The following is a 14,305-nucleotide window of genomic DNA, read 5'->3' as shown; positions in this document are numbered from 1 at the left end:
GCATTCGCTTTACAGATGCTGCATCATCCTTTATGCCATTTCATTTAATACGCTAAGAAACTCCAGCTCCTTGAATGACTTGTGTAATCTCGATCTTTTTATGTTTCATATCAGCAGCAAAAATAGGCAGGGAAATAAAGCTGGGTGGACAATTTCCACTAGTGCCAAACAGATGAAGATTTGATATATCTACCAAATGATCCTCGTTTCACATGTTAAACATTATATTGAAGTTGAGGCACAGGAAATGGCATCAATTAAATATTCACTGAATTTATCTGCTACTGGGCTATCCTCTGCCCTTCCACTGATTTCTATGTTTTACTGGAGTGCTGTGTGTCAGGGAGATGTGGAAAAGGCACAACCGATCTCCTAATGCTAACCACTAATTTGAACAGATGGTAAACACATCAAAAACTAGAGAATAAAAGCACAGAAGTTTTTCTTGGTCAAGAAATAGGAATTAAATCTCCAGCTGGATATGTATATTTCAAGAAAATATCTTGGGTCTGATTCTACATCAGTTTTGTGCCTGTGACTTATGGTATGTCTACACTGCAGCTGCAGATGCGATTTGCAGCTCATGTAGATAAACCAGTGCTAGCTGTGCTCTAGCTAACTTGCTAAAAATATCATTGCAATCTTAATGACACAGGTTGTATGAGCAAGTACAGGTCCAGGCGGTCATATGGCAGCCAGCATCATCACATACTCACTGCTATGTACAGCTAGTGCAGATACATCTATATGAGCTGCAAATCACTCCCCTGGCTGCAGTGTAGATGTACCCTTAGTGGAGTTTTACAGATGTTAAACTTGTACAATGGTGTGGAGACTTAGGTCCATTGTGTGAAAATAAATATATTAACCCTCGTATGGACCTTCAAACCGAACCAGTCATTGTACCTGTCATAGACTCAGCTCCACCCTAGGGCTCTGCATTTGGGTTAAACAGGAAACTCAAAGGCCAAATTCGCAATTCAGGGTAACTCCAAATAAATGCTTATATTTGTATTTCTATTTCACTACCATTTTAATGCCTCAGATAACCATGTCTGAAGCCAAAATACCATAAGATCTGGTTTTCATATGGTATTTCCAACATCCAGAACATAAACTACAATGAGAAGGTGAGAGTTTGTGTATTTTAGCTTAATAAAATGCTCCTTGAAACATTAGAAAAGCCTCTGACCAAGGCAAACACACACAAGCACAAATATTTGAAATGCTAAATCCTAGGCCCCTCTCCTCACATGCACAAACATAACTAATATGTACACTGAGTATCTGTACACGATAGACTTTGTTTAACCTTCTTATGAGGGGCCAAAGCTAAAGTGGTAAGTTGGTGGTAGTATAGCAGTATGTGCTGTTTTACCCAATATTGTGTCTCTTGCTGGCTGCTGTTATCCATAAATGATGTTTGCTTGATCTCCATGACTGGATTAAAGGGAGGCAGAGGGTAAGAAAGTGGTAGTAATAGGAGTAAAGTAAATTCCATTGAAGGTAGGAGAGAGAAATATTAACTTTTATGGTTGATTAGGCCAGGGAGACAGCACTTAATGAAGTATCACAGAGTAAGAATATTGCGGGGTAAAGGATTTCCCCCCCATGTTGTTATATTTTTCCTGTTTCTTTGGGGACAGTGGGAAGTATCACAAGCATTGAGGGCTTGATTCAGCTTCAGGTTATGACTGTCTGCCAGCATACTGTCTGGCAGAGGCCCCCAGTGGCTAAACATCTGCCTGGAGGTGATTCCTCTGAGGGTTCTGCATTTAGCCAATCGAGACTTAAAAGTGTGACCAAAGAAGCCATGCAAAGCACTTGTTCAGAAAGTTCATGTGGCCAGGTTTGTCTAGTTTGAATCTTAGCTCTTGAGCCAGAAATTCAACTGGCTGTCACTGAGTAGAATCTTCCTGGGATCTACAACCCTTCCTGGACAACGATCCATTGCTTTCACATGCCTTGGGAGGCAGGCTAGTCCTTGCCCACAGTAGACAACCCACCAATCTTAAACATATTCTCACCAGCAACCACACACTGCACCATAGTAACTCTAACTTAGGAGCCAATCTATGCAACAAACCTCCATGCCAACTTTGCCCACATATCTACACCAGCAACACCATCACAGGACCTAACCAGATCAGCCACAACATCACTGCACAGTTCATTCACCTGCACGTCCATCACGTGCCAGCAATGCCCCTCTGCTATGTACATGGGCCAAACTGGACAGTCCCTACGTAAAAGGATAAATGGACACAAGTCAGACATTAGGAAAGGCAATATACAAAAACCTGTAGGGGAACAGTTCAATCTACCTGGACACACAATAGCAGATCTAAAGGTAGCCATTCTGCAGCAAAAAAACTTCAGAACCAGACTTCAAAGAGAAACTGCTGAGCTTCAGTTCATTTGCAAATTTGACACCATCAGTTCAGGATTAAACAAAGACTGTGAATGGCTAGCCAACTACAAAAGCAGGTTCTCCTCAGTTGGTGTTCCCACCTCAACTGCTAGAAGAGGGTCTCATCCTCCCTGATTGAACTAACCTCGTTATCTCTAGACTGATTCTTGCCTGCATATTTATACCTGCTTCTGGAAACTTCCACTACATGCAACTGATGAAGTGGGTATTCATTCATGAAAGCTTATGCTCCAATACATCTGTTAGTCTATAAGGTGCCACAGGACTCTTTGTCGCTTCCTGGGATGACAGCGATGGAGATGCCACAGAGCAGTCTGGGGCACAAGAGCATACAAGTTAGATTTAATTGCACAGTGGCTGTGAATTGAACTTTTGAAAGTTTTCCCTTTCTGCCACCCGTCTTCATTTATGTATATGCTGTACTAATTTTGCAAAGTCTGATGAGTGTGTTTGCTCAGTTCTGATTGAAAACTTTAAATTAGGAGTACTAAGAACAAACCAATGGAAGAGCATTTCCATCCGAGAATGGGGGAAAGCTTGAGGGAAGCGATGTAGAGACAGACTGGTCCATACCTGCCCAATGGGAGTTCACTACTAAACTAAACCTAGTTTATCATGGCAAATGGAATTTGCCCTATGTTCAGTAATTGCCAGTGTTTAAACTTGTGCCCTTAATGCAACCAGTTTTATGAAACTTCCACAAATTCTTCTAGTATATAACTTTCTTCCATCTTGAGATAGAAAACTCTTCTAACATCAGTTCATCTAGTGTTCAACGTGCATCTTCAATTTCTGTGATGACATCCACATTAGGAACATAGAACTTGCCAGACTGAATGTAAGAATTGCTATACTGGGTCAGACCAATGGTCCATCTAGCCCAGTATCCTGTCTTCTGACAGTGGCCAGTGCCAGATGCTTCAGCAGGAATGAACAGAACAGGACAATTTGTTGAGTAACCCATCTTCTGTTGTCCAGTACCAGATTCTGGCAGTTTAGGAACAGCTTAGGGACTGGATCAGACCAAAGGTCCATCTAGTCCAGTATCTGGTCTTGGACAGTGGCTAGCAGACAGTGCTTCTGAAGAAGGTGTAACAGCCCTGCAGTAGGCAGAATGGGATATCAGACCACACATAGTTTTACTTTACTATTTGCTTTTATATGTGATCCTGCTTTCCTTCCAGAGTTACTTGGGAACAGGCAACACACACCAGGTTGCCTGATGTCAACAATAAAGGATATCCTGAGCAACCTAGTGGTGATGTTGGATAGTGGAAATCCTCTGTCTACCCTCTGCTTTTACTTATAAGAAAATTAATCTTGGTGCATCCACTTGGCTTGGCCCTGTGAACACACTCAGAGGCATACCTTGGGAGTGTTCAGGAATAAAACTGAGCTAATTTATGCAATGGGTTTAATGCAGAAGTACCAACTGTAAACTCTATATAACCAATATACTTAGACAGAAGTTAATACGACTTTACTTAACAATTTAGTGTGACAGATCCAGGCCAGTGGGGTACAGGAGTCTGGTAGAGGGCAAATATACTGGTCCTATTGGCATCCAGCGGGGGTGGGCGGGCGAAGCCCGCCCACTTCTAAAGGGCCTCCTCCCAGCCTAAGGGGAGGACCCACAGGTCTGGGACACCAAATAATTACGGGGGACAACTAATGAAAAAAACAGGATTGGGAGTGAGGTCATAGGGCTAAACGAAGGGAACCCGATGTGGACACCGAGCAGAGAACCCCGGACAACACCCACTGCTCCTCGAAGGCGTCAAGGGAGCCAGTGGACGCCGCCCAGAGGAACTCTGCCCGGATACGTGAGCAGACGGAGGAACGGAAATAGGCCCCACAGTCGCAGGAAATCCCGTCGGCCAACCGCCTCTCCCTGGTGGTGTAGATGGTCAGTTTGGCCAGGGCCAAGAGGAGGTTGAGAAGGAGATCCCGCGACTTCGTGGGGCCATGGATGGGGAGCGTGTAGATAAAAAGGTGAGGGGAAAAGTGCAACCAAAAACGCAGGAAAATATTCAGGAGGAGCTGGAACAGGGGCTGCAACCTGACGCACTCCAAATAAACGTGCGCCAAGGTCTCCTTCTCACCACAGAAAGGGCAGGTGCTAGGGACAGATGTGAACCGCGCCAAGTACACGCCCATGCTCACGGCTCCGTGAAGGAGCCGCCAACTGATATCCCCGGCGGGCCTCGGGACCAGGGCAGAGTACAAGCTGGCCCACCGGGGCTCCTCACCCTCGAGAGGCGGCAGGAGGTCCCGCCATTTGGTATCGGGGCGGGACGCGAGGGTGAGGTAGTGAAGAGTATGGAGCACGAGCGAGTACAGATGTTTCCGTGGCGCGGTCTGGAACAAAACCGGCTGCAGATCATGCAGCCGGCTGGCAGTGAAAGGGTGAGGGGGCCGATTGGGTCCACGGGGCAGGGGCCCAATAAAAATGTCCACGGGGCCTGGGGTGGAGGGTGGGCGGGGGCGTGCCCTCTCGCAGGACCCGGTCGAGGTAGGCCCGAGCAGCGGGCAGTAAAGCGGCCTTCACCTCCTGAAGTACGCGCTGGGGAGTATGAGGTCTGGAGAGCCCCATGCGCTGAGCGAGCGTCAGGGGATCCAGCCAGTCTCCCCGGTCGTAGTCCAGGAGGTCTCCGACCCTGGTGACTCCTGCCGAGACCAACCTCTGGCACACCGTGGGGGACTCCACCACCTGCACACGAAGCTGGGGATTGTGTAGCAGGGGCTCCACGAGGAGGTCAACCCCCATGGTGGCCACCACAGACCTGGTCGTTGAAAAGAGTTTCCAGGTCCGGAGGAGATCTTGGTAGAAGACCGGCAGCCCGGAGAGGTCTCGCGGAAGACCTCTCGGATGGAGGTAAAAGAGCTGCCGGTCGTATCAGAGCCCTCGGAAGCGGCGGAGGAAGGCGTGCGCCAATACGCTCCACGCCAGACTACCCGCACCAAACAGGAGCCTCTGCAGGGCCTGGAGGCAGAAGACATGGACCTGAGCGCGTAAGCACTTCAGGCCCTGCCCCCCCTCCTCTAGGGGCAGGTGGAGGACCCCTGCAGAGACCCAGTGCGTCCCTGGCCAAAAGAACTCCAGAATCACCGTCCGGAGGTTGGTCAGGAAACCCGGGGCCGGGACCAGGGTGTTGAGTCGGTACCAGAGCATGGACAGGACCAGTTGATTAAGCACCAGTGCCCTCCCCCGAAGGAAGAGGCACCGGAGTAGTCCTGTCCATTTCCGGAGCCACTCCGTCACCCTGCCCTGCAAATCCTGCCAGTTCTCCGGCGGAGACGGATGCGTGGCAGAAAGGTAAACGCCGAGATAGAGCAGTGGACCCGCGCTCCACCGGATGGCCTGAAGCGCAGGTGGGAGGGAGCTCGCCTGCCACCCGTCCCCGACCACCAGGCCGGAGCTCTTGACCCAGTTTACCCGGGCGGAGGAGGCCGCCGAGTACACAGCCTGGCAAGCCTCCACCCGCGCCAAGTCGCCCGGGTCCTGGACCACGAGGAGCACATCGTCAGCGTATGCTGACAGGACCAGCCGCAGCCCCAGCTCCTGAAGCACCAACCCCGTCAACCTCTTGCGGAGGAGACAGAGGAAGGGCTCGATCGCCAGAGCGTACAGCTGGCCCGAGAGGGGGCACCCCTGCCGCACTCCCCGCCCGAAGCTGACCGGCTCGGTCAGGGTCCAGTTGAGCCTGACCAGACAATCCGCAGAAGCGTACAGCACCTGCAGAAAACCCACAAACAGGGGTCCGAAGCCGAACGCTCGCAGAGTGCCCAGGAGATACCCGTGATCCATCCGGTCGAACGCCTTCTCCTGATCCAGGGACAGGAGGGCGAACGACAGACCATCCCTACACCCCAAGTCCAGAAGGTCCCGGACCAGATACAAGTTATCAAAGATGGTGTGGCCCAGGACGGTGTAGGTCTGGTCTGGATGGACCACGTCCGCCAGCACGGACCCTAGCCGCATCGAGATGGCCTTCGCAACAATTTTGTAGTCCGTGCTGAGGAGCGAGACGGGATGCCAATTCCGTAAGTCGTGGAGGTCCCCCCTCTTCGGCAATAAGGCCAGCACGGCTCGCCTGCACGAGAGAGGGAGGACCCCGCTATGCAAAGCCTCAGCCCAGACAGTGACCAGGTCTGGGCCGAGGACGTCCCAGAACACGCGGTAGAACTCCACGGTCAGCCCGTCCAAGCCCGGAGATTTATTGGTGGGCATGTGACGGAGGGCCTCTGAGAACTCGGCCAGAGTGAGAGGCAGCTCTAGCCGGTCCCGGTCGCCCGTGCTGACCGTCGGGAGCCCGTCCCAGAGCACTCTGCAAGCGTTAGGATCGGTCGGATCCGGGGAGAAAAGAGTGGCGTAGAAGGCCCTGGCCCTCTGGCACATCTCCGCCGGATCCGTGAGGGGGGTGCCGTCCTCCGCCAGGAGGCAGGTGACGTGCTTCTTGGCCCCCCTCCTTTTCTCCAGGGCGTAGAAGAAGCGGGAGCCGCGATCCATCTCCCGAAGGAGGTGGATGCGGGATCGAACAAAAGCACCCCGGGCCCGATGGTCTTCGAGGGCCCGGAGCTCCTCCCGCTTCTCCTGGCACGCTCCGCAGAGGGATGGATCCGCGGGGTCGACGGCCAGATGCCTCTCCAGCTCCAAGACCTCCCGCTCCAACTGCCCTATCGCCGCATCCCTCCGTCAGCTGGCACCCCGAGTGTAGTCACGGCAGAAGAGCCGGGCGCGCACCTTCCCCAGATCCCACCACCGCCGCGCCGAGGAAAAGGCGCACCTCTGCCCTCGCCAGGCCAGCCAGAACTCCCGGAAGGACGCCACAAAGCCCGCATCCTCCAGCAAACTATTATTCAAGTGCCAATAGGCCGGCCCCGGCCTCTCCGCGCAGAGAGAGGCCGTCACGGTGGCAAGGTGGTGATCCGAAAAGGGGGCCGGCCGAACGCTGGAGGAGTGGGCCCGTGAAAGGTGGAAACGTGACAGGTAAATACGGTCCAGCCGGGAGTGGCACGATCGATGGGCCTCCACCCGGACGAAGGTGAACGTCGAGACGTCGCCTGGGTGGTGGTCGCGCCAGACGTCCACCAGGGAGTGGTGGTCGACAATCTCCCGGAGGACATCCGCAGCTGCCGGGCACTGCTCGGTCCCCGAGCAGTCCCGTTCCTCGAGGGTGGTGTTAAAATCCCCTCCCAGGACCAGGCACTCATGAGGGTCCAGGGAGCCGAGGAAGGCGGATGCCTGCTGATAAAAACGTAGCCTCTCCGGGGCCGATGTCGAGGCGTAAACGTTGACGAGATGAACCACAAGCCCCTCCATGCGGACCCGGAGGTGCAGCAGGCGACCCGGCACAGCCTCGGCGACCCCTAGCACCTCGTGCCGTAGGTCGAGGGAGAACAGGGTCGCCACTCCAGCCGCGCAGACAGAGAAGTGGCTAAAATAGGCCCTGTCCCCCCACTCCAGCCGCCAGCTAGCTTCAGCGGCCGGATCCGTATTGGTCTCCTGCAGGAAAACCACAGAGTACCCCCCCTCCCGGAGGAAGGAGAGCACCTGGCTCCTGCGGAGACCCATCCTACAGCCTCGGGTGTTTAAGGTGGCAAGGATGATCGGCGCCATGAGGAGGGCTGGGGGGGATCCTCGCTGGCAGACACGCCCACGGCCTCCGGCAGGCCGCGCAGCAATCCGTGACCAACCCCGAAGGTGAGTAAGGAGTCACGGAAGACACGGACCCGCCGGTAGGCCGCGGCGGCCTGTTTCCCGGTCCTCTTACCCTCCCGCATGAGGGCCCTCGCGGCCCGGAGGACCTGATGGAAATCCCCCCACCGCTGGAGCGCAAGATGGACTTTGTTCCGGGAGCCACGGACGTCCTCAAGGAACTCCCGCAGCTCCTCCCTCAGCGCATGGGGGGGTGGGGTCACTGATCGATGACTGGCCCCCAGTGGGCCCCCGTCACAGCCCCGTGGCCCACCAAGGCGGGTAGGCAGGGGGCAGATCCCCAACGTGGCAGCAGATGGACCGACGCCACATGACCCGCCCCGCTCCCTAAGATTCAAGAAGGGGCGGTGGAAGGAGAACAGCAGCCCTTGGGGGGTCGGGACAGGAAAGAACTAGTGAACCCGCTCCCTGGGAGGTATTGCCAGGGGCGACACTGGCATCACAGGAAGTGGGGGGGACAAGGACAGAGCCAACAGGAGTAGGGCGGGGATCAGGGAGAGAATCCGGGAAGGAGGTAGAGGCAGGATCCGGAGCCTCCATAGGTGAGACACCAGAAGGTGGCTCCTCCTGGCCAGGCTCAAGGATCTGGGAAGTGGGCAGGGGACCCCTAACGATGCCGGGCTCAGCCACTGTGGCACGTGCGGCAGCCTCGGCACCCAGAGAGAGATGGTGGTCAATGGGGTCCCCGCTGAGGAAGGAGGGCGGGTCCTCCACACCCAAGAGGGACACCCCCTGGGAAGCGGGTCTCGGCAGCGGGGCACTGGCCGTCGCCCCAAGGGGCTCGGCAGCTGCCAACAGAGTGCCACCCGCAGCCGAGTCGAGGGAAGATTCCAGGGGACCCTCAGAGGTGGGAGCAGAAACAGCGGGTAGGGGAAGGGAACCCAGGGACAGGGGGGACGTAGTGAGGTCGCCCAGATCGAGGCCCGCTGGCAGAGGGTCGTCCTCCCCCTGCGTGACCGGGGTCAAACCCAGGGCCTCGATTTCTGCGTAGATGGGAGGGAGATCACAGTCCACCACCCCAGGGCCCTCCCCGCCAGCACCCGAGGCGATACCCACCGCGGCGCTCTCAGAGGCGCCAAGTGGGAAGGGGGCGAGAGAGGCTCCCTCGGGGGCATCCACGGGAAGGGACCCCGGAGGAGGGGCGGTGTCACCTTCCGATGCTGCCACGGCATCCCCAGCCGGCACCACAAACTCGGAGTCATCAGGGGACAAGGCGGAAGACTCGACATCGGCGCCCCCCTTCCTGCTCTTCCAGGGGGCCTCCGAATCTGAAGGATGTAAAGAAACTCGAGCCTTCCGCTTGCCCCGCTTCCCCTGCACTAAGGACCAGCCCTCCATGGCATCATCCGGGGGCTGGCTAACAGGGGTCAGCTCGGGGGGCAAGGGCAATGGCTCAGGGACTCGAGGAGGCAGTGGTGGGACAGCAGAAACCGGGGAGGATTCCCCCTGGGACGAGCCCTCTCCCACGGCCGGCGATAGCCCCGCCACACCCTCCTCCACAGAGGTGGACCGAGAAGGAGGAGGAGGGGCAGCTTCGGGTGCCGGGCAGCTAGAGGGACCGGCGATGACAGGGCCGGCGCCTTGCCAGGGCTCGGGGGTCCCGGACGCTCCTCCGTGCTGGGCCAAGGGACAGTCCCTCCGGACATGCCCCATCGCCCGGCAGAGGTAGCACCGGGCCTCCCCCATCGAGTAATGCACCCGGTAGTGGGCTCCCTGGTAAGGGACCAGAAAGGATCCCTCGAGCGCCTCTCCGCCACGCGCCGCCGGCGGCAGTTGAAGCTGCACTTGCCGGCGGAATGAGAGAACATGACAGAGGGCGGGGTCCTTGCAGCCCAAGGGGAGAGGGCTGATGACAGAGATGGGGCGTCCCAGGGCAGAAAGGGCGGGCAGCAGGGCGGCATTGGGCAGGAAGGGAGGGACGGAGGTCAAGATCAAGCGGACTCCCAGGTTCTCCAACGGCTCCAGGGGGACGAACACGCCCCCTACCGCCAGGCCCGTCTCTACCGCTTCCTGGGCGGCGGCCTCCGATGCCAGGAAGAAGACCACCTTCCCGTACATTTTGGAGGCCGCCACGATGGCCATGGGCCCCACCACCCTCGCCAACGCCCGCACGTAGGTCTCCACGTGGGGCGAGGCGGGCACCAGGAGGCAACGGACGCCGTGCTTCCTGGTCAAAGTGGGAAAGGGGCTCCGGCCGCTGTAGATGTTGGCGGAAGCAGCGGTCGGGGAAGCAGCAGCAGGCGGGGGGACCGCCGCCACCTGGGCGTATGCCCTGGGGGCCGGGGGGAGGGACACCTGCAGAGCTGGTGGAGGGAATAACGGGGAGGGATGCCGCAGCCGGTAGCGGCGCTGCGGCAGCGGGGGCAGTCTCCACCATGGAGGGCCTGGTCTTTCTAGCGGTGCCCTTACCCTTCTTCCCACCCCGACCCTTCCCACCGGCTGGGGGGGCTCCCCCCGAATCAGAAGGGGCGAGAGACGTGGCAGCAACGGAGGTCTCCCCAGTACTCGCCGCCGCCGGTGCCCCAGCAGGGGCGGTGGTAGGTGGATCGGCAGCGGCGGTCGAGGTAGAGGCTTGGGCAGTGGACACGGGGGCAGGTGGAGGAGGGGCAGTGGGAGCATCGCGAGGGGTCTCCCCCTCCGCATCCCCCGCCATAACGAGAGCGGTGAGGGGGACAAACAGCGAGGGGAGGGGAAGGAGAGGAGGCGGCCACCCCTCCCCGCTAGGCTGCAGGCAGGGGAGGAGGGCGCCAGAAGGTGAAGGCTAAAGGGGCGTAGGGAGCAACCAAGGACTAAGGGTGGGATTGTTGCAGGGCACCAATGCAGAGGGGGGTTCCGGCTCCTCCAGTTGCACTAGGGGAGCGGGGGGGCAACGGCAGAGGGGGGAGTGCAGTGAACAAGGGGAAACCAAATGGGGAAGGGCACAAGCGCCTGAGAGGGGGCGTGGGCGCATGAGGGGGAACCGATCAGGGCTGGGGGAACACAGGGTAGGGGGAAAGGGCGAGCTGAGATTGGGGTAGAGGGACCACAGGGACAGCTACAGGGCCGGGGCAGAACTATCAGGCAGCAGAGGGAAATAGGTGGGGTGGACAAATGTGGCAAAGGGGAGGGGGTCAGTCCAGTATGAGCGGGGAGGTGGTGCACCCACAGGCACTTGTGCCAAAAAGTCAATGGTTGGCTGCTGCTGCTGCAGGCCCAAATGGTGGAAGTGGGCGTGGTGAGCCAGGCGAGCAGCTCAGACCCAGAGGCAGGAGTCCAAAGCAGAAGGAAAAACAGCCAGCGGGGGTGGTGGAGGGGGCAACGATGGTGGTGGGGGCGAAGGGGGACACGGATGGACTGGGGGCAGGCTCCACGCCACACCCCCGGTGCCCCAGCAGACACAGTCTAAACCCCCACCACAAGAGCACAGTTCGAAAAAGACTCAGTCCAGAAAAGCCCCCTCCACAGTGGTCTTCATACTGTCTCCAGCAGCAGGTGGTCCTCCTCTCCTTCCTCTCCTCCTCCGGGCACCAACAGCTCCCCAGCAACAGCCACAGTAGCCCCAGCAGCTCCAGGTGGTGATGGTCTGGCATCCAGGCAGGAGGGACCCTGCTCAGAGGGTGGTGTCCTCAGCAACAAGAGCTGGGGTCCCTCATTCCCCTCCTCTCTGGGAAGCAGGCCAGCAGCCCCCCACCAAGGGGCTGTAGGTGGAATAACAGCAGTAACTGAGGTGGGGGGGAACCACCAGCCAGCCAGCAAACAGACAGCAGAGAGAGGGGTAGGCGGTGGTGTCTAGCCCAACCAGGGAAGCAGCAGGAGCAGGAACAGCAGCAGAAACAGCAGCAGCGAGGGCCCAGCGCCCAGCAGGAACAGCAGCAGCAGCAGCAGCCCTCTCCCTCCTTCCTCTACAGCAGAGTGGTAGAAGGAAGAGTCAGTACTGGCCCCAGGAGAAGCAGGCTTCTGCTCCCTGAGGGACCAGAGCAGGGGCTGCACTAGAGTAATTAGGAACCTGCTAGAATCAATTAAGGCAGACAGGCTGATTAGAACACCTGCAGCCAATCAAGGAAGGCTAATCAGGGCACCTGGGTTTAAAAAGGAGCTCACTCCAGTCAGGGAGGGGTGAGCCAGAGGAGAGGAAGTGTGTGTGAGGAGCTGGGAGCAAGAGGCACAAGGAGCTGAGAGTGAGAGTGAGACGGTGTGCTACTGGAGGACTAAGGAGTACAAGCATTATCAGACACCAGGAGGAAGGTCCTGTGGTGAGGATAAAGAAGGTGTTTGGAGGAGGCCATGGGGAAGTAGCCCAGGAAGTTGTCACTGTCATGCAGCTGTTACAGGAGGTACTATAGACAGCTGCAATCCACAGGGCCCTGGGCTGGAACCCAGAGTAGAGGGCGGGCCTGGGTTCCCCCCCAAACCTCCCAACTCCTGATCAGACACAGGAGGAGTTGACTCAGACTGTGGGGAAGATCACTGAGGTAAGCAAATCTGCCAATAAGCGCAGGACCCACCAAGGTAGAGGAGGAACTTTGTCACATTAGAAAAACATGATATAACAGATTGAAATTAATCAAATGTCACAACCACTTCAAGTCATAGGGGGCACATCAATAAATCAATTAGTGCATGTTACAATAGTATATGACACTCAACCAACTTTCATTTACACTGGCACCATTTACCCCACCTGACTGCACACTCTCCATATACCAAACCTTGTTTAACATTATTTATTTAATGTTTGGTTATGACAGAATCAAGTTAACATCTTTGACTCTTGGGCCCATCTATTCCATCTAAATTAATACAACAATGGGGAGAAGAGTGTATGCCTATCACAAGGAATAAACATAGGGGTCAAACTTAACCACAGCTACCGTATTTATCCACACTGCTATCTGAGTTACAATGTCATCTAAGATAATTGCAGTATGATAATATGGATCAGGGATGACACTTGGCTGCTAAGCATTTTGTGGATTTTGCTCTGCAAAGTGGGTGAAATTCTGGCTCCATTGAAGTCAATGGCAAAACTCCTATTGACTTCAATAGGACCAGGATTTCACCCAATTTGTAGCCTTGGTCTATACTAGAAAATTAGGTTGGTAAAACGACATTGCTCAAAGGTGAGAAAAATCCACAGCCCTGAGCAACACATTTAAATCAATCTAACCCCTGGCGTACACAACCGTAGGTCAACAGGAGAATTCTACCATCAACCTGGCTACCACCACTCTTGGAGATGGAGTACCTATGCTAATGGGAGAATCCCTCCTGTTGACATAGGTAGAGTCTTTACTGAAGGGCTACAGCAGCACCGCTGCCACACTTTATGTGTAGACAAACCCTACATAGTGTTAAGAAAATCATTTATTCACATTTCCCTAACCATCACGCTAGGCTGTTAAAGTATGACTTCAGATAGAAAATACGATGGAAAATAGATATGATGGAATTTGTTTTCTATGTGTGTGTGAGGTGCATATGTTAATATACAAGTATATTTGTTTACCACTACAGTGTCATATGATTATAAAATTAAACTTATAAAAATAGGCAAATAATACAAGAGTGCATGATTTGCATTGTTTCTGTGTGACACAGTATCTGTTCCTTTTCTTTGCTAGTCTGACTTTCTCTTCTTCCTTCAAGTTGTTTATGCTTATTTTTTTTATCATAAAAAGTCAGTGGAGAGAACAACACTGTAAACTTCCAGTCCTTCTCCTCTTATTATCTTGTAGCTCATTCTCAGTGGTCAACTGAGACAACACTTAGCTCCCAGGGTATGTTGCAATTTACTGTAAATAGCTATGCATTTGCCAGTGTGGAAGCACAAAAACACTAAAGGTTACCACCTCTAGTCTGGAAAAACAAAGGATTCTAATCTAGTAACTTCTCTGAGTTCTGAACAACGATAAGTTTGGATTTTTGGAGAAGTGACTGGTAATCAATGAAAATCTCGGAGAGGTTTCCCTGAAAGAGCAGTTACAGCCGAAATGGAAATCTGGTAACTGTATTCACAAGCTGGTGTTGGTGATTATATACAAGGTTAAGATAAGTAAAATAGGAGACCTGTGTACACCATGGCAGTCTGGAGCTAATTTCTGCAGCAGAGCTTGTGCTTTTTGTAGTGCTATAAAAAACTACATTGGAAATTTTGTGGCAGCTTCATCTAGATGAAC

Source organism: Gopherus flavomarginatus, chromosome 5 (assembly GCF_025201925.1).
Source record: "Gopherus flavomarginatus isolate rGopFla2 chromosome 5, rGopFla2.mat.asm, whole genome shotgun sequence".
In the NCBI taxonomy this organism is placed as follows: domain Eukaryota; kingdom Metazoa; phylum Chordata; order Testudines; family Testudinidae; genus Gopherus; species Gopherus flavomarginatus.
Note: the sequence above shows the minus strand (reverse complement) of the source record.